At 45.3% G+C, this 20835-nt stretch overlaps 1 protein-coding gene and 1 long non-coding RNA gene across 11 annotated transcripts in view; one reads left to right on the plus strand and one right to left on the minus strand.

The window, feature by feature from the left end:
* LOC113562177 overlaps positions 1-20519 on the minus strand; it is a 47320-nt gene extending 26801 nt beyond the window's left edge. Inside the window, exon 1 of the long non-coding RNA XR_003406702.1 lies at positions 1-20519. This exon is cut by the window's left edge and continues 25643 nt beyond it. This is a non-coding gene — a long non-coding RNA (uncharacterized LOC113562177).
* Positions 1-20835, plus strand: part of LOC105284583 (RNA-binding protein Musashi homolog Rbp6) — a 589200-nt gene that overhangs the window by 323192 nt on the left and 245173 nt on the right. The window lies entirely within an intron of this gene.

Genomic DNA, 20835 nt, shown 5'->3' on the forward strand with positions numbered 1-20835 from the left:
GAATCCTAGCCACCGGCACGTCACCTAATACCTCCCATCTCCGTCATGTGATTTACCCCGAGCGGGATATGTACTGTCCCGACCGCTCCGTGGTTTATCGTATTTTCGAAGCGTCCCTCGGTCCGTTTGCATCCTCCGGCTCGTTTCGTTTGTCCTGGTGATGCGCAAGAGGCACGCTTCGATTTCTGGGTCAAGATGCCTCGAGGTGTCTCGTGATTGTGCGGTAGTCGCAATTCCGGGCGGAATTGGCCGAGTCGCGACAATAGTTCATCGTCGGGCCGCAGTAAGTGGGTTATTATAGGAAACTGTCTGTGGCGCCTCCGACGCGGAAATTGCTTATACATTAAGCAAATACGAGAGAGAAGGAGAGACAAAGAGGGAGGGAAGCAATAGAGAGAGAGAAGGAAGAGAGATGAAGAGAGGAAAGGGGGAGAGATTACCGTAAAGCGCGATGTGCCGCGCGAAAAGCGGATTACCATATTGCGGATATATCTACGGAATCAATCGTACAGACATTTAAAACGTACCCCGCCGCCGTTACAATCCGCAATGCGAATCGAAAATATCCCCTTGCCATTGATCGCCTCTTAGCGAGCGATTCGAGTCTTTCATGAACACGCGCGCACGCGGAATAAATCCGTGCTCGCTTGCAACGTAACGCGCGATATCGTAACGGAACGGTGTGCACTTCGTCGTAATTATTTCGCGCAAGATACTGCGCGACGTGCAGCTCACCATGGGAGCAGAAACACGCTGTATATATGTACGTATTATTACATTCCACGGCTGTGAGTGGCTTTTCGGTTGGTCCGACGAAACCGTATCTTCTTATAGCGTATCGCCGCGGTAATACTCGGCGTATACTGCAGGGAGACTGCAGCGTGTGCAAGGTACACCGCGATATTTGACGTTATATACTTACGCGTTAGTATACGTTAGCCAAGTGTAGTTAAAGGAAGTTTGAAACCACTCGATTTCCCGAGTTTCCACGGCTAAGGAGCCCTCAAATCCAAGGAATTGCCGGGGCAGGAATCTTTATTACGTTCCCTGAGGTATGTTTTCATTCTACCTATGGATGGTACTCCAGCAAGTGAAGTAATTGCACATGGCGCAATCCACCCCCGCTTGTTTGAAGATGTAATGATTTCAGGCGCGCTCTCCTTGTCACGTGTATGTACACCGTGTATCAATGTAACACGGGACTTCCTTCTGTTACTGGATCGCTTTGTTACATCTCGTCCCACATGAGCGTTACTCGCATTGCTCGATATTCCTTTATATATCATTACATTACTATTACGTGTCATACATATTACAATATTGTTGCAATGCTGTTATCCTACGCCTGTTATCCGGAATCGATTGTCTTCTTCTCTTCGCAGCAGCGAATGGCGTGATATTCAATTCTCATATACTTACCATCCATCGTCAGACAGACAAAAGTTCGATGGAATTCTGAGATAACTAGGAAACGAGGTCGCCATTACGCAACGAGAGCTCGCTGTGAACACTCCGATCGCGATCGTCGCGGGGATCTGTCAGCAGTTGACCGCACGGCGAATAAATCTCGATCGTTCGCGCCCACTTAGGTGTTCCGTTGACGTTATCGAAAGAAAGTCCGCGACATGGATGAGGAACGTTCGACGAGCTCCGGAGGAGGCCTTAATTACTCGTCGGGGTGGCGGGCACGTGGCAATTTAAACTTCACGACCTTAACTGCCGGCGTGGTTGGCCGAGGGCGAGCAGGCAGAGCGAGCGAGTAGGTCGATGCTGCAAAAAGACGGGAGAACGCGAGGGAGCGAGAAGTGAATAAAATTTGAGTCGCTCGGAGCCAGTCACGCACACCTCGCGTGTTAATCATTCTGACTTATGTGTCGGCATCGCCTGGAACAAGCGACGGTGATAAACGCCCAATGCTCCGACCGGGCGCGCTCGTCCGAAGGAGGAAAGCTGGGAAAAGGGGTCGATGCAATGCTCCGAATTAATATCTGTGTGACTGTACTCTGCCTTGTCAGCCTAAAAACCGAAACTGACCGCGAACGGTAGCCGGTAGTTGAGAGATCGTCACGAGCGAGACGTTTTATACACGGCTTATATTAAGTGTACGCTTTGGTCCGCTTTCTTCGTTCTCACTAGTATTCTCTCCTTATTTTCTTGTTAATTTAGGGATTGTAAATCTTGCGTTACGGCCGAGGGTGCAATCGGACATGGGAAGACTATGTCCGATGCGGGAATAATTTAAAAAGCCGACTTTACCCGGTTGGAATTCATAGATCTGTTCTGACATATGTCAGAAACAGAATAAAAGAGAAATATGCCTGTCAGCGTTATCACGCGTCAGTTATCGCCAATCAATAAATATTACCACGTGGCCATTATTTTTGACATGGCGTAAAACGTATTTTTTGATTAATACTCTGTAATCTTTCCGTTTAAAAGCGTTTGTCTATCTTCGTCCGCTTCCAACAAGCTTGCCCGTCTTTATCTTAAAGACATCGTTTTATCCGCACAACGAAGTCAGCTTTCGTCCTTTGTTTAAATAACGACAATTTTTGAACGTCGCCGTCGGGAACGTTTATTTCTGTCGACAGAAAGTGTGCCAGCGGTTGTCTCAGCGCGTTAATTTTGTGGGTCGCATTAATGGAAATAATATCGTGCCCGACATCAGACTGAAAGCGTACGTATGTCGTCCGACATCGCCGCGACCGTTGCGCTTGCGGAAAAAGAGAACAACGTTCCCCCTGAAAGAAAGACAAATAGGAGAAAGAGATCTGGTCCGTGGCAAGCGCAGCGACAGCGTTTGCTCGCAAGAAGGTCGAATTGTTTGTTCTACGAGTAACCAAGAGTTCACGAAGTTTCAGCCGGCCGGCCGCTCGCTCTTACATTTTGATCCGAGTGCCGTCGCGGACAATCCTCGCTCGCGATTTCTTCGCGAGTGCGAATCTTGCACCCGGGGAGAGAACACGCGGGAAACGGAGGACGGGGCGGCGGCGGTAGTCGAGGAATAGCGTGAGCCAAAGAGGGTGGGGAAAAAAAACGAGATGATGGGAGACGTCGAGAGGAACTTCCGCCGAAGTAGCGAGCGGCTGACTTTTAACCGTACGACGAGCAGAAGTGGATGAACCTCGAAGGAAGCCGGGATCGTGGAATAGCGGAAGAGGGCAGGAGAAACGACGGGTTCGGTGAGAGGCTGCCGGATAGGCGACGAGCTGAGATTGCAGCAAGGCGGTAAATAACACGTCACTCGCCACCCCGTTTACTTTGCGCCACCATCGGCGGTGCTCGCAGGGGAGGTGCGGTAAGTTCGTCGAGGAACGTTGGCTGCGGGAGGAAGAGCAGGAGGAGGAAGAGGCGACGTTTGCCGGTGTAAATCGTATCGGCGGAGGGCGATCGAGATTTAATTAAAGCTTTCAACAATGAAATCTTTGCGACGTACATGCCTCCGAGAAGATACGCTCGATGGAACGTTCTCTCCGTGTGCTCTTATGCAAAATTGGGTTTTCAAGAAAATAAGTACGATCCGTGATACTAGTCTGTGCGAGTAAATTCAATATCGGCTTGTGAAGTAAGTAATTTTCCGATAGATGAATTTTTCGCAAATCTCGAGGCGTCAATCAAGAGTAACAGCGCGCAACAGCTTGAGAAGTAGCGCAGAAACATTGGAGATACATTCTGTACACTAGATGTACGTATTTGAGATATAAAAGATAAATTTAGTGTAACCCATATAAAGGCGGGCAATTACTGATTCTTGAAAGGGGAGTACGCGCCACGAGAAACGTAGCAACATTCATTACGGCAGCAAGTGCCATAACATAAAACTTTAGTCGTCCTCAAGAAGCAAATGATCTCTTTTTAAGATCTCCCATCTTTCGGGAGACGAGCTCATAAAACCACTGTCAATATGTGGTTACAATGGTGTCAATCATTTCGCTCGCGGTACTCGAGAATAGTAATTGAAATTTTCGGCGAGGAAATTGCACGGCAGAAACGTTGAGGACAGAATATCAAAGTTCTCTCATGGAAACTGGCGTTATCGAGCCTTCGGCCTTTCATTTTCGAAATCGCGATGCCCCCGGCCTCCCTGTCCCCTCTGATATTCCCTATAACTTCCGTCAGTCACCGTCGCGCGGCGACACGATAACGTCACCGATGATCTACGATCAATCTCTACCGGGGAGGTGGCGGAAAGCGTGAGGGTGAGACAGGGAGGAAGGCAGGCGATCTACGAACAATGACTCTCGCGCGCGGAGGGCATAAAACGACGGGCGCAGCCCGGTGAAAGCCACTTCATGGTAATTACGCCGTGCGATCCCCTGATCATCTGGAAGGCGTTAAAGCGCAAATGAAATCAGCCGACAGCCCGGGTAAAGGGGGGCGAAGTGCCCGGGGGAAGCGGGGGAGTTCTGCACCACCCCGCGGAGAACGACGAAGGATGATGGATAGGTTCACGCCGGCGTAACCGCCGGCGTTTCTAACAGCCATTTCGTAATTACACCAGCAGCGATTCGTTCACCCTCGCGTCTTATCTATCGGGGCCCATCAATAATCCTTCTCCTTCTCGTCCTCTCCATCTTGCTCCGTCTGTCGTCGTTACGCGCAGACACGTATAAGCGCCCTTCTTCCCGTGGTGCAGCCGTCATGTGAGGCGCGGCGCTCCACTCTTCGGTGATTTTAAACAAAAACCCCCGCAGAAGTCATCGGTACGACGTTCAGCAGCAGGGATTTTACGAAAATATCACGTACCTCCTCGAAGGATATTAAATTCTGAGATTTATCTCGGCCCCGTCAACCTCGCGCGCGACCGTGCTATTATCGAGATCGATTTCCATCTTACATGCTCCAGCGAAATCCCGACGGAATCTTTTGGAATTACAGTCATTATATCGATTTCAACTTTTACAATTAGATCTGGAAAATCGTAATGCTCTTATCTGGATTATTCTGAGCGGCAGGGCCAGCGAGAAAGAAAAAGAACTGTAATACGTTCGAATCGAGAACTGTAATACGTTCGAATCGAGAACTGTAATACGTTGCTCATCACATATTTATCGAGTTCTCCATGCTGAACTTGTTTGTTTTACACTTCGTATCGAAATCGAGCTTTGCAATTTGAGTGAAAAATAAACAGATAGGAAAAAAATTGCTTTGCGATATCTCTATTGTTTCTCGCGTTACCTAGTTTGCATTACATTCATGGGTGCAAAAATAATCCATGCAAGCGGATAGATGCGATAATTGCATATCATTATACCATTAAACATTGTTGTCCAGTTACCCTGCCGAAAGGTTCGAATTGTACGCATGAAATCGAGCCCTCATCGCGTATTTACTGAGCTTCGGCGTTCAGCTTTCGCCATTCGATCGAAGTATCGCTTTGTAAGCTGAACAATTGAGAATTATCTGCGTGGAACTAATTTCATAGCCCTGCAGGTATTATTATTGTATTCCCTGCGCGAAGCCATTACGTTAAATATTTCTGCTTATATTCGGTTATGAGATTATAACGGGAGAACGTAAGCTGCAGCTTTGCCGCGCTGCTTCAATCTTAATTAAGCTTGGGACATTAATTACATTAATAAATGTGAGCTTGCGGTTTCTTTGCGACCTTTTTGTATAAGCAATTTACGTTTTATATATATATATTTATATATATTATATGTATTATATCCTTTTTCATTTATATTTCTTGCTTATTATTACAGTTTTGCGTTATTATCTGTAATGTCACTATATAGCAGACGAAAAAGTGTGATATTCCTGCTATTTCAATTCTCATTGTAAGACGCTGTGTTTCACGTTTCAATTAAAAATAACTAGATTAACGTTTCTATTTATGATCTCAACTGAAGAAAAATCCGAGCACGATGCTACTTTGAGTATGACTCAACTCGAAACATTGATTATCCGAGATTGCAGTCTCCTCGCATAATATCGCTGGAATGTTTCGTTTTCCAGCTGACAATCTCTTAATCACGCGGGACAACGTTTTTACCGCGTGACTATTAACATCGTAAATATTCTGTCTATCATCGCGATATCTCAACATCATGAATCTCTTGCATCGCGTCGCATCATCATAACTGTGACTTCTTTTCACGACAAATCCACGATACACCACGGAATACGTCGTAAATCATTGTGGCATTTGTTAAGTACAAAGCGTAATCTTTCCCCTCCCTTATCTGTGGTAGTAACGCGTGGCTATCTCGCCATCATAATTGATCGTGCGAAGGAAAACGGCAGACCAGACATACGATATCGGGCAACGCATTCTGTGCTCGTTTCCCTTCTCTCTTCCATTAGACACGTTCTATTTAACTGCTTACGGAGGCAATTAGTTCAAACCAAAAACTTGCTTTCGAGCTTCCTGAAGCTTCCTTTATTTGGGAAATAAAATTCCATGTAAAAGAAGCAAATGTATGTTAGCGTGCGCTAATTTTAGGTTGCGTTCGGTCGATCTGTTAGGAAAGGATCCCTTGACGTCGCTATCGGCTCGGTCTCCTGGTAACTGTGCAGGTAAATAGATGTATCAGAGGGGAGAACTGATCGGCGGATCACACAAAGAATACGCAATGTCACTCCGTTTGTCAGCCTATCCGAAATTGTCGTGATACCCCATCGCGACCGCACGCACTTCAGTCTCGTGCCTCTTGCGCACTCATTACAATGATATCCGCTGGATTTCGTCGGATGATTAATTGTCCCTTAGCAGGCGTTCTCTCCGGGACGATTTGTAGGACGAGAGAAAAACGCGACGTCGCTGTAAATCGATTGAAGCCGCTCGAAGCTGACGGCCGCGGCGGTTGGCGACGTGAATTCCGAAGGAATCGTTACGGAAATCATGGTTCATAAATTAAGGTCTTCTGTAATCTTCTGTATGATCGCGCGTAAATCTTAATTATTCAGCACGCATTCTAAAACAAGCTTTGTTATCGTAATTACATCCAACTTTGAGAGATGAAAACGCAACTTCCAGTTTAGAATCAACGTAGAAGACTCGCAGCATTCGAAATAGAGCGATCGACTCGAAAGGCACTTTCCTCTTTCCTTAAATCAAAATGATTTCCAAGAAACGAATTATTTAATTGATCTCGCGCTTACTGCGAGTAATGCAGTTTCACTGGTAGTTGCGTTAATATCGGCGTTAAAATCTTGTTTTATCCGCGAGCCGAGACGGTTGGTTCGTTATTGAAGACAAAAGGCATCCCTGGCCCTTCGCTCTCCGCGTCGCCCCGAGTCGCGAGTGTGCTAATTATAATTCAATTTGCCCGTACGGATTTCGTTACCATCAGTCACGGCGGTCCCCGTTCACCACGCTCTTCCAATCGTGGCGGCGTTTTGTTTCGTTATAACGAGTATCCTTCCTCCCATTTTCCTTTTTCCACGGCGGCATATCCAATTTCTGCCGGATATTATTAGTATCGACATTTTCTGCTGTGGATATAATAGACATTGTGCGTCCGCGGAACGCATGGGAGGCGAAGCGCTCTGAAAAATTCCTTTCTCCTGGCAGAATTTTTTTCCTGTTTTTTTTTTTAGACGCGGATGTATTATGAAATTCTCCTCGCTATCCGATCGCGATGCCGAAATGCAGCGTTAATAACAGCGCGTAACGCAAACCTGCACAACTGTAAATTTATTCAGTGTGTAAGGAAGTTTTATCGGGTTTGTTAAACAGCGGAAATGCACAATGATCGTGTCGAATTTATTTTCGTTATTACGCATCGCCGGTTTTCACGCACATGTGGAAAATAGCACATATCTTGTGCACTTATTTATCAAGAGTAATCTTGCAATTTACAAAGAGTAATTTTTATCATTACTGTTTATTGTAATTATAACAAGATAAATATATTTTAAGATTGATATGGACGAGAGACGAAATTTATTAAATTAATTTTAGATATTAGATATAATTTTAGGCCTCCATGATGAGATCTGTTGAACTATTTAAGCTGGCCTAGAAGTCTGAAATTCTCTACTGTTCTCTCTTTTATCTTTATTTTCTTGGTAGAATGTTAATGTAATATGCAATGTCTAGCCGTGCTAACTTATACATTGTCCCAGGATTACCGCGTCGTTGCTTATCTACGCTCTCCAGCTGCATGTTGGCACGCCACGACGTCGGGGATATTTGTTTCCGGAGATATTTATGTTTCAATTTGTTTTATTCCTGAAATTCGTTCTGAACAAGCAGATGACAACAATAGAATCATATTTTTGCTATAATTTGACACGAATATGCGCAAATGGGAATAGATACATTTTTTACACATCTAAATAAAATATTAACATTTTGAAAATTAATAAAGTGGAACAATAAATGGAAAACGAGTTAAGAAATTTTTAATATTTTACGTTATATATTGCATCCTTAAATCCTACCACATGTATGCAATAACAAGCGCAATAAGAAGCGTTTCCAGCCAATGATGAGACATATAAATTCGCGGTTTCCATCCGACTCGACGGCGAGCATCCGAGAGTCGATCGCGCGTGCAAGAGCGTCGTCGGATGGCCGCGGGCAGCGGGGGACGGGAGAGGGGCCCGTGTACCAAGGGTCGAAGGAGTCAGGCAGAGCCCCAGGAGGAAGGCGATTTCGTCGCGCGAGCTCCGAAGGGTTCGATAACGAAGATGATTGGGAGCGCGATTGGTGGCGACGGTAACTGCGTTAACGGGGTAATAATAACCAATCTCGAGGCGATTTCCTCCCGACCCGACCAATCAGAAGACGCGCTCCCATTTCCGGAGCCGGGACCATCCACCCCGTCTCTTCTCCTCCGCTGTCCGGGGCCCTCCTCCCTCGCAACGGTAATCGAATTTTTGAGCAGCTCGTTTTCAAATCCCGAGAGCCATTCGCCGCGCCGTCGATGTCCGCCGTCGTCGTCGTCGCCGTCGTCGTCGCCATCGCCGTCGCCGCTGCATTTCCGCCAACGTCTCTTTGTGCGACACTCGTAAGTTCGCTCTCGTCCCCTTCCGGTTGCACTCGAGACCGCCCCCGCCCCGTGTTCCCTGGCATTCCTCACCCCCTTATTGCGCGGAACAACTACCTGTGCGTTCAGGCGGAACGACATCGGACCAGCCCTCGCTCGGCGCATTTTTCTCGCGTTGGCTTGTAATAACGATCTTTTTTATTATCGCGATTCTTCACTCGCCGCCCGCCTTCCCTCTTCCTGTCCTCTTGCACCCCCAAGACCGCGCGAGATGCCAAATTTCAATCAAACTTGGCCGAATTTCAAGGCTTCCGCTACGAGTGGCGATACGACACATCGTCTCGTGTAAATTTCGGGCGATCCTTCTTCTTCTCTTCCTCTCTCTCTCTCTCTCTCTTTCTCTTCTCTTCTTCTGAATATCACCAGGACGCTCACTTTGCGGCCGGTTGCTGATGTGCCTATTTCTACTTCCCTGCTATTCAGCTGTTGGCTGATTGCAAGCGATTTGTTTCTTTTTTGTCAGCGTCGCGATTGATAAACAGCGTTCTCCTTTTACTTCTCTCGATGCTTTATATATATTGTTAGAGCTAATATTAGTTTATACGATGCGTGCAATTTTATCGCAATGTATGACTACACACGTAAAATCTAAAATAGTGGGTATATGCAAATAGTATGTAAATCTCCTCTACTATTTACACAAATCGGGAACGTAGAATTTTATATTTCTTTCTCGACGATGTAAAATATTGTTGCTAGCAGACGCTCTTTTAATAAATCAGAAGCGTTTTTACCAAACCAGTAACCTGTTAATGACTCGGATCACTCAATCGCCGCATTTCCACTATTTATCGCGTTATTCTTATGCCTGGCTACCACGGTCTCTACATTTTGATACAATTATATTTGACAGAAAGAAAGAAAAGAAAAGGAAGAGTATAAGTACGCGTTCGCAGCGCGGCTCGTGAATTTGCCAGCCTCATCGCCGAGTTTTGCCGCTTGCGTACATCTCGTCAGCGAGTTTGCCCGTTGCCGCTCAAAGTATACACCGTCTGCCTGGCGTCGCGACGAGCAAACAGTCGTAACGGCCGTAACAGTCGTAACAAAATCAAATTTCGCCGAGCGCGTCGACGTCCCTTTTTCCCTGCCTACCGTTTATCCGTTTCCTCCTTCTCTCGCGTGTCGCGCTCACTTAACGTTCGAAAGCCCGATCTGATTCCCAATACGAAGACTGATCGCTGCCACGTCTCGACCGCGATCCGCGTTTGAGTTCGACGTCAAGCTGAGGAAGTTTGAGAAGTCCGTTTCAAAGCACGTCGAGCACGAGGTTGAGCTAGGATATGCCATTACTTTCAGTCAATCGACTGTATTGATGAGAAAAGATATTACCAGGGTGATAACCCGAAAGCGGTTGTTTACGTGAATCTAAAGCGTGACAATATCCCGGTCTCAAACTCTTCAGGGTTAATCGAATGCCCGCCGAACTGCTGCCTCTCGACATGTGAAATTCCGCCAACTTAGGCGGACGTCGTCACGGCTCGCCAAGTTACGTGGACACCCCGATACGGGTGGGCGGGTGGTCCTCCGGGTAGTTGTCTGGCGCAAAGATCGCCCTCGATGGCCGGTAAATCGCAGAAGGGACTCGATTGCCTCCCTAAGAAAAGCGTTTATGGGGCTAAGCTGACTCGTGGAGGAGGCGTGTCCTGGCCCGGAGACAAAGCAGCCAGATGTCCCTGACGGTCCCGCCATCGCGTCCTTCCGATTATCCTTTACCCTCGTCTCGCTCCTGTCGCTTATACTTTTCACTTTTTATCCGCGCCTCTCTCGTCCTCTTCATCCTCCCACGAACGTTCGGATCGTTAAGATTTCTGTCGTCGCCGTGAAAGTATTGAATCAGGACTGACCCGCTTCAAACTTGCTTGTGCAGCTAGTACTGCGTTTCAAGTAGTTGTATTCGAGGATATAATGCCGGCACAATCATTTTTATTGTTGAATTATAAACTGTTTACTTTGCAGAAGCCCTTTGGTTTCCGATGGAAAAATTATTTTAATTTAATTTATCTTAAAGGGGATAGTGCACCCGCACTCGTTACTCGTTTTTTCTCTGCATTATTTAATCCCGAATTAGTCGCATGAGAGCGAATATTTGTTAAGAAGAGATCGTCTTCGTGTCGTAAGGAGTATTGATACTTGAGCGGACTAAGTAGTTCTGGAACCGGTTGAACGGAGGAAGGGAATATCGCCGGATTCTCTAAACGGAAAAGAGCCGTGGCGCATTTCTCCGTCTCCGCGGCAAGTTAGACTATTTTCTCAGCAAGTTCGGTATAAGTTCCTGGATATAAGCTCCCCGCCCTTATTTTGCTCCATTTCCGGACTCTTAATTACTTTGCTAATTCTTAACTGGGAACCTCGACGTCGTCTCAAAGTCTGAAATAACAACTCTCATTCCCGATCCCAGTTTACTTCGCCCCGCACCTCCCGCGTGAATCTCTAAACCGGAGAACGATTCTTCCTCTTTTTTTTCTATCAGTCTTACTCTCGTTCGTCTCGCGTTCATTCTCGGCCATTCGACTAACTACTGAACTCGGCTAGAAATCAATTACTTTCGCTTTATTTCTTCGAGATAATTCCGGTTCATAATATCAAGTCCATAGAAAGATATAGACCTCTGATTATAGTCGATAATACTCGTAGATGTACAAACTGATTTCATAAAAATATACTTTCATCTTGTTAAGTTTTGTTTAATAAAAACAATATGTATGTTGTAAAACAGATATATGTGCGGATTGCGATATATATACATAATTCTAGCAAAATTAAATTTTCTTGGATAACATCATTTTCGGTATGTTGGAAGAATTATCGGTGTGTAAAATAATTTTCACATATTTATTGAAGAGATTTTAGTGTAAAATTATGGAATCTCTTAATAATATTTGGTATACTAAAATGACATTTTACATACAATTGAGTAAAGTAAAATATTTCTGATATTATATGTATATCCTGTTTAAAATGTGAGATTGTATCGTAAACCTTAATCTGCTTCATGAAACAAACAAATTTCAATTTAAAACGTAATTTCAACTGTTATTTTCGTCTCTTGGAAATAATTAATGATGAAATATTTTTAAATGAGTATAAAATAGTGAATATATTATCTATAATGCATATATCAATAATACATTTTGTATTACGAATTTGACCAATGATTCTGTCCATACTTATATGTACAATTATATACTGTTTTTTAAATAAATAGCGTTATTTATAGTCGATATAAACTTTACAGATAGAAAAAGGAGAAACAGCATAGATCTCTTTCTCCCGGCGAGATTTATGACGCTAAATGAGGCATAAAGAAGTTGTGGATCTGATACACTGAAAGTTTGATTCGACGGTATTTGCGCCGTCTGATATTGGGCTCATTGAAATTATACAGTTATCGATCACTGTCGCCGTAAGCATAATCTGACAGCGGATCGATTCCGCCTCGTGCTGCCCCAATTCTAAACTGAATACCATTATCGTCGCATTAACGTTAATTTAATGACGATACAGACACGAACTGAATTGAACCTTCCCTCGTTTCATTGTTATCAGATACCAAGAAAATTAAAAACTGACGAAGCTTAATTGTTTTCGCCAGAAACGGTAGAATAAAATATCCGCAATTTTCTCCACACGTTCAACAGTAACATTATCGTTAAAAAATTATTTCAATAATTTAAGAAAGAAGGGATTTAATAATTATAAAGTTACATAAATAATAACTTTGCTATATCCTAGAGCAGAACTAATAAAACTCGTTCCGTAAATCTTATTCGTAGAAAATATTCCTTTTGTTGCAATGCGACTTGCATTCTCTCGTTCGACACGCGGTGAGAATTGTCACGCACATCATGAATCGACGATTGGTGCATTGAATATCTCGCTGGAAGACCGTCGAGAGTGACTTCGCTGGAAAATGCGGGAACCCGTACGAACGCGTCATAAATTTCTCCATCGGCAGGCAGTTCCTCTCATCCCTTCCTCCCTGGGGGTAGTAGCAGCCCCTCGTCCCTTTTTCCCGGGGGCCGATCGGCTGGCCGTTGTTAAACTTGCGGCCGATAAATCAGACGATCCCGTATAAATTTGTTACCCGCGAAATCGCGCACGGATGCCCGCGCGCGCGGCACGTCTTTTCTCTCCCACCCGGTTTCGACCCCCGCAGGAAACCCACCCGCACGTTCCCAACCCTTCCCAACCCCGTCTTTGTCTTCGGCGCGCGTTTACCGCTGTTTCCGCGCGCATTTTTAGCTATCGCGTAAATAACTACCGCGCCCATAAAACCTGATATACCGCCACCGGTACGATACGAATCTATATATCGTTGCCCGCGATAGACGCAGCCGCCCACGGGCGTTCAGCCCCTCGGCACTTCGCGGATTTATAGAGCGTTTTCGACCCGAGGGAGAGGCCAAGTGTGTACAGAGACCGATGCCTCTCTCGCGTGCATCCTATTAAGGGCTGTTTCATTGCGAGCGAGTCCGAGATAGTAGCGTGCCCCGAATAGTAGCCTGCAGATGGACACTCTCTAATCACCTTTAAGCGCCGACACCTGATTTCGACGAACCTCGAACGTACTTCCGTCTTCTCGTGACTATCGTGCGTGTAATCAATGGAATCATCATCGATTATCGATGAGCCAATTGTCCTGAGGATAAATAACTTTACCAAATACATGATTTCTTATCTTGCGCTTTACTTTAGCCGCTGATTCTTGCTGAAAAGTTTTACGGAAATCGTATTGATAATCTTCTTAAGTAATAGTCACATTAATCAATAATCTCCTTAATCAGTAACGACGTTAATGAGAATTCCGCGACTGCTTGTTCGGCTGATGGGTTTCGGGGCCCGCTCCCGTTAGAGAGTGGCTTGGAAGGCGCAGTTATCGCGCCTAAGTAATTTCGAGTACCGGCATCGGCGCGCGGTAGCGGTTTAGGGTACCTCCTTAGGTAACGGGCGAGACTAAGGGTAAGGGAAGATGGGGGATGAAGGGTAATGCACGGCGTAACCGTAGAAACAGAGTGGCAGCGCGTCGCCGAACACCGAGCATTGTCCAATCAATGCACATTGAGACAAAGATAGGAACCCGAAGGACCCCTATCCTTTCACACCCCCTTTTCCTCCCTCGTGCCTCCTCTCGACGCCCGCATACCCCTGCACCAGTAGCGTCGCGCTGATGCCCGCAGGCACCGTAGCCTATCTGCCAGCGACCGATGCTACTCCGGTGATTTAGGTGCCTTGCTAATTACCCCGAAAGATCGTCCTGGATTCACTTAGCCGGATCTTGGTATTTCTGTCCCCCGCCGTCGCGATCGATGCCTTAATGGTGGTTACCCGTTGCTCGATCAAGCTCGTCGTCGTCGTCGTCGACCGGTTATTCGTTCACCGCAGCTCCGACGCTTCGCCGGTTCGCGTCGTGAGGGAGATCCGCGCGGCGAAATGATTTCGTTCCTTTCGATTCGTGATTAAACCCGCGGCGTAATTAAACGTCGGGAATCCGGCGAGCAATTTCACCACCACGAGCCATGGCGTTCTCGTCGTCCCACGAGGACGGCGCGACGCTCTCTAAGCGTTCCCGCGCATCGGCAACGATAACTCTCTAATCAGAGGCTTGTGCCCCGTTAATTATTCTTGCATGATTAATGGTGACTGATGTCCTGCAGCGTCCTCGGCAGCAAACGCCGGGGACGTCAGGCTAAGCCGGGGCTGTGGAGACGTTCGTGTCCTCCTGTTGGCCGTGCAACAACCTCTGGGACGAGCCGGGTCGTCGGCGGTGACACTGCTGACGGCGGTAGCGTTCCTAATCAACGGATCGCACCCCCAGGAGCCGGAGTTCTGACAAATGAAAAGAGAATGAAAGGGGGCGGCCGCGGGCGGGGGTGAACCCACGTGCGTGCCTCTTAATTAAATTTCTGCTGACCGAGAGTGTGCCCTTTTCAAGAGGAACGATGGGGGGTAGCGCGGAAATCCTACTTCTTTCCGCTTTCATGCGCGGCGTTCATGCTCTGACGTTGCTCAAGAATTTCGTTGTAGCGAGGTTATAGATGCTTCTTGAAGCGTTGATGCGCGATGTAATTAATAAATAACAATTGAACAATAACGGCATTACATTCTCCATAATTTTCTTCTATCTAAATTAATTATTCAAATTGATGATAGCCACACAAACAAAGCGTAACAAACAGAACACTTGTTACATGAAAAATAATTTCGTTTATACGTGTAATAAATAGATGAAGCACAAGATTTGATAAACGCGGAGAAACTTTTGCTACCTTAAACAAGGAAAGAATTAGACTATATCTAATTATTTCCTTGTTAAGTAGTACAACAGCTACTTAATATCATCTTTCGTTTTTTGAAACAGGTGACGTGTCTTTGTTGTGGCATAGTTTTACAAAAGATGTAGTTGCTAAAAGCAATTATAACTTATTTGATCGTGGTGAACGCAGGAACGAGAACGAACAAGAGAGAGAGAGAGAGAGAGAAAGTACATGTTCAAAAAATATTTAAATATTTCCAAGCTACACCCTTACACATTGCGTGGCAGGTAGCAAACCGGCCAAGCGGGATACACTGTTGCAAGGTTTATTTAGTTGGCACAGGCTGAAGAGGATCGTTTATGGCGGTCTAAAACGTCGGTCTAAAATGACGCAACAGCAACAACATCGTCGTTGCCGCCTGGTGTTGCGGTTTCCACGTTAACGTACTCGGACCACGTAACCGCTGGTCACAGGCAAGCCGGTTATGGACAGTCTTGCAATTTTGGACCCTCTGTTCTGTATCGATACTTTGGAACTAGAACGAGCATCGCCTCTTCGCTACTCATAACGGCAGGAGGGAAATTTTATGGACGTCAGATACGGTCGGTTCGTTACTTTCTCCGTATCAATTTTTGCATTTTCCCCAAGCACCGAGATGAACCCCGCGGTGAATCGCCACTTATCGAGTTGAAACATACAAGATTGGATTTTATGAAACAAAATATCGTCTCTACGCTGTATTTCGTTTTATTGGTTCTTTAACTGATTTTGATATTTGGAGAGCGGAATAATGAATTCAGCAACTTGGAATGTTTCGTATAACATCTCGACATATAATTGTACATATGAAATGCCTTGATTAAATTAGATGCCATTTACTTTGACAAAATTTTTCAGAATAATTTCTGATATTAAATGTACATTTTTCAGTACTCTTCAAGGTAGCTAAAGTAATCACGTAAAAATTAAAATTTGAAGGAGTTTATAAAAGTTTCATCGATAGATGCAGCACTGCACATTCTAAATGTTCAATTCCGAACGCTGTCGTCAAACGACGATAAACTGCTAAGCAGACCTTACATGCTTATTACCGAAGACGGTTGGTCAATGACCACACTGTTGACTCTGTCCTCCTCGGAATTGTCTTCGTGCATATTACGTTTCGCGAGCAGCCTATTATATTAAGTAGCAAAGAGGGACGCGATACATAACAAGCGAAATGTCCTAAAGTTACGAGGCTCGCGAGCTGGCGGTAACGTAACACCGCTCCTTTGTATAATTCTACACTACCGAGATCGTAACTGCCAGCTACGATGTGCTTAGATTATGGAGAATGCACTCGCGTTACGTACTCAGTCTCGCCGATGTTCCGAGAGCATCTCTTCACGGTGCGATGCTTCTGGAAAAATGCTTGCGTAAAAATCCTCGCCCTTTATGTCGTACACGCATTTATGAAGAGCCGTGTTTCCTCGCGCAAACAGTGATAAAGTCCTCGAGACACGCGAAATAATTTTTCTTTATGTCTCTTCTTTCTGTCTCTCTCACTTTCTCTCTTTCTTTGAGTTTCTTCTAGATCTCAGAGCAGCTAATACAATTTCCGATATTTTATTCGTAACCTGGCAAATACAGAAATAAGCTTCTCTTGCAGCTTGATTATTAAATCAACTAATTTTGGACTTGAAGTAATATATCACCGCACAAAGATATTTGATGATTTCTCCTTTCATGACAGAGCGTTATTTGACGTTCATTTGTTATTTGTTTATCTCATGAATAAAAATTAAGATGATATATTTACTTAGTTTACGTACCAACATCGAGATTCATCTCGTTGAAGAATTCAAGTCTCCCTCTCCTCACTCTCATGGGAATAGTATAATGAGGTCTTGGGAAAGCGTGAAATGATCTTTCTTCATCGATCATTTGTATTCTGAGCGTCGAAAGCGAATAATTCCTCGGCGACGACTTAGTTTTATTGGCGCTTTATTCCGCCCGTAAACCTGTTCGATTTTATACGGCTGCGGAAGTACGCGCGCGTTTTTCCTCTCGATTAGAGGCATCCCGTCCCAACCCGCCACTGTTAACTCGCTTCCGTTCTTTCGCTTACGTTCACCTGTGCTCTTTTACACGGCACGTACTGTTTCACAAGCCGGTCGCTCGCATTATTCCGAGCGCGGTGCAATTCACGCCGGGAATTAACGGCACACGAGGAACTCTCCCTCAGGAACTGTAAAACCACGGATACCTCGCGAATAAAGCGACTTAAAAATTGCAGTGGGTTGCTGGTATAAATTCCGAACTGATGTATGGCCGCGCGCAGCGAGGATAATCCGACACTGTTGGTCGATAAATTTATCCTCACGAGATTAGCTGCCAATTTCAGTCGAAGTCGGTTACGGCGCGAAGCGAAAGCTGAAACCACACGTAGGAGATATTCGATTGGTAGAGAAGTAATTTTGGATTTTCAGCCAAAAACTGAATACAACGCGTGACCCGATATCTTGCTGTTCTGTATACATGTGACATTTTTCAGCGCTGGACAGTTTAAGACGCATCATTTAAAGTAGAATGACAAAAAATAATTTTAAACAACTTATACAAGTATGTGCGTGTATGGTAGTTTAAAGTACAACATGTATATGATGAAAAAATATTGTAGCGCATGGTATGATACATAAGCGATTTATAAACCAAGTTTTATTCGCGAAAATCAATAATTTAATATCGAGAAAAATTACTGCTTTCGGTATCTCGTTCATTTATCATCAAGATATTGCAAGCGTGTATAAAAAACTGATAATTATTTCTCTTAAATAATCTTAAGTTCTCAGATCTTGGTTTTTATTCGCTGTCGTTAAAATATATAAATGCTTTTTACATACATATATTGATGACGATGCGTAGGATGAAGATAACAGGAGCGATTTCATGTTCGTCTTTATTTGTCTACATCCGCCAATCTAAAATCCATAATCGTTCCTGTCACATGTCGGTTTTCGAAGGTACAGGTGCAGTCACCTGTCCTTTTTCAGCAGTGATCGCCGCCGGCCGATTTATTTCACCAGGCGTGACTCGTAGGGCGCGTACAGCGGCGCCTGTTAATAATTCGCAGCGGTTGTTACCCTGCGGGCTTTCCGTCCTCCCCCGTCCCCGGCAGCCCTTCGCTGCCCTTCCGCTCTCGCGCCATCCGTGTGCCGCTAGTAACGCAAACACACCGCCGTCTAATTCGGTTAGCCGGCCCGCAAAAATTATATCCAATTACGCGCTCCCGTGGCCCTACCAGACAACCAACGCAACTTTCATCCCTCCACTGCCGTGTTTACCGCCTTGTCTCTCTCTCTCTCTCTCTCCCTGCATGGGACTTTCTACTATTCGGTTCGCGCACCATTCGCCTCTCCGTCCGCGAACTTCTCGATCGTTGCCAGCGATCCTGACGTTTGATCCTGAGATCAAAATGCGAGATTACGATTATTTGGAAGCAGCAAAGCCAAAGATTTCTTTAAAGCTACTGTCTAATAAAATAATCTCACTACATAATATAAGTAAATTAAATTTGAAATTGAGATCAACAATGTCGTCATTCAAATAAATGCAGACGCAGGCAAATGCAAATTTTCGTGCTACCGTCGATAATAAAATTCTTACCGCAAGAGGATGTGATAAAAAGCAAAAGTTAATTATCAAGAGCAACAAGCTACGTAATTAAAACGTGTCAAAGCCGATAGGGAAAAAAAATATAGTAGAAAAGGAGAGCCGCAAGAACGCGTGAGAGAATCGCGAGAAAGTTTGCGTTTAGCTCTGGCTACTCGAAATCTCTCCACTTTTCTATTTCTTTCAGCGTTAACACGGATGACCGGTCATTGTCTTCCACGTCGTTGGTCCTCGCGGTGCTTCCGATTCGGCGAATGCCGACGATAGTCTGGCCTCGCACGAAGAGAGAAGGGTGGGTTGAAACGGTTCTGGCGTAAGGACTAGAAATGGGGCTGAAATGCGATAAGACTTGCATTTGCATTCTTAGTGAGGACAATCGTCGTTTGCAGTAACAAGCGATTCACGAAGAGCCAGGACTAACTGCCGCAGACTGTTCACATTTTGCGTAACGAGGTTCAGTTAATCGATGGCTCTCATCGTTCGACTCTGAGATCAAGGAGGGTACACTTCAGCTATGTGCGTCTTAAAGATTTGCGAGGAAAGAATTCTCAAGGAAATTAAATTTAATTCCCGTCTCTTACCATATTTCTGTCATATTTAAAAATAAAATAATCCATTAAAAATACGCTAAAGTATCAATATTTCTCAATTTTTGCGTGTTTTCAGAGAATTTGAGCGAATTTTGACGCTCGATCGCTTATACATGCTCGTTACATTTTAAATCGCGCTCCCGCGGAAAGCGTATTTTCTCCTCACGTCACTCTGTCTCGGCAACGAGCAGTAAATACACTCTACCCCATCATCCCCCATCGACGAGAGGGGGATGCGTGGTGGTTCACGAAGGGTAGCGGGGCCGGGAGAAGGAGGTGCGAGAAGAGGTTTCGCTCGCACTTTCCGGCATGTCCTCGAGAGACTACGTGTCCCAGGACTCAATAAACCTCTCCACTTCCTCGCTTTTCAAAGGCGAAGGAGATTTTCCCACCCGCAGGTGTCTCGACGAGTGGTTGGTAAAGATTCGAATCCGCTTTCTCCTCTTTCTTCTTCCCCGTGCGTCCGCCGAGCCACCTTCGTCGGCTTCATCCTCCTCCTTCGCATTCGCTTTTCACCCGGTAGCGTCGGGCAAACATCCGATGCTACCAATGACGCGGCCGCATCCATTGGAAATTGGCAGATTTGAATGGCGAGGGCGTGCTAAACCCAAACGCCAATCTCCAGTCGCGGGAATAATCTGGGCCGCTGTTTGCGCGCGGCGCGGATCACCCGCCGAAGATTTCTTTCGCACGCACGACGCGTACGGTTCTTTCCGCCAACAGGCGTAAGCTGTGGAAAATGACAGCGATTTTCCCTGTTTTGATGTTTCTTCGCGAAACCTGTCATCATCTCAAACTGTTCCATCAACCAACAAGTATCACGATACTTTACAAAAAAAAAGAAAACATTTCGTGAAATTTTCGGGTAATCAGCACTGCGATATAACGTCCCGACATGTGAAATTATTTATATTCAATTATTTATATTATATTCATTAAAATAGCAATAACATCCGATCAATTACTTCTTATTTCGTAAATTATTACGGAGGATAGATTAGTTCGTTTGAATAACAATGATAATAACAAGATACAAGGCGAGTTTGTAAAAGGGCGTCTTGCGTTCAAAGTAATCAAGTCGTTTATCAGAGTGACGATAAAAATTTAACATCTATCGCGCCGTCGCCACTCAAGCCTGCAGAATCCCCTTCTTCTCGTACGTGCGCTTAACGGCCCGCCATATCGGGCAATTCGTCCTTATTTGTCGAAATTATAACTCCACGTTCCACCATTTACGAGGGGAAAGACCGGTGGCGGCCGCCGCCGCTGGATAAAAGACACATTGCCGCCGCTCCTGCGCGCCCGCTCCCGTGGCGGCGATGTGTAACGTGACGTTCGTGCTCG

Source organism: Ooceraea biroi, chromosome 6, assembly GCF_003672135.1.
Source record: "Ooceraea biroi isolate clonal line C1 chromosome 6, Obir_v5.4, whole genome shotgun sequence".
NCBI lineage: Eukaryota > Metazoa > Arthropoda > Insecta > Hymenoptera > Formicidae > Ooceraea > Ooceraea biroi.